Below are 384 nucleotides of genomic sequence, written 5' to 3' on the forward strand. Positions count from 1 at the left end.
TCAAACCACCATCTTACATTGAAACGGGGAGGAGGGAGGAGGGACGGGGGGGCGACCAGTCACAACTCACTGCGTGTGCGCAAATGGTCATGATCTATTGCTTCATGGGTATGGTAGTCCAACTAAGAACATTCTTTTCCCTATAATAGCAACATATCAATACAGTGTAACATTCAATGCTACAATGGCACAAAATGTATATGGGAAAATATTTTTAAAAAACACCCTCTTGTGAAATTACTACCAGTCCCATGTGCACTGTTGAGAGATTGTGATGACGTATGATGATAAATACTCCCACGGTTAGTAAATTGAAGGTATACCTGCTATATAATAATAATAATGAATAATAATAATAATAATAATAAAAGCAATGCCAATCAT

The sequence above is a fragment of the Argentina silus genome (assembly GCF_951799395.1).
Source record: "Argentina silus genome assembly, chromosome: 20".
In the NCBI taxonomy this organism is placed as follows: domain Eukaryota; kingdom Metazoa; phylum Chordata; class Actinopteri; order Argentiniformes; family Argentinidae; genus Argentina; species Argentina silus.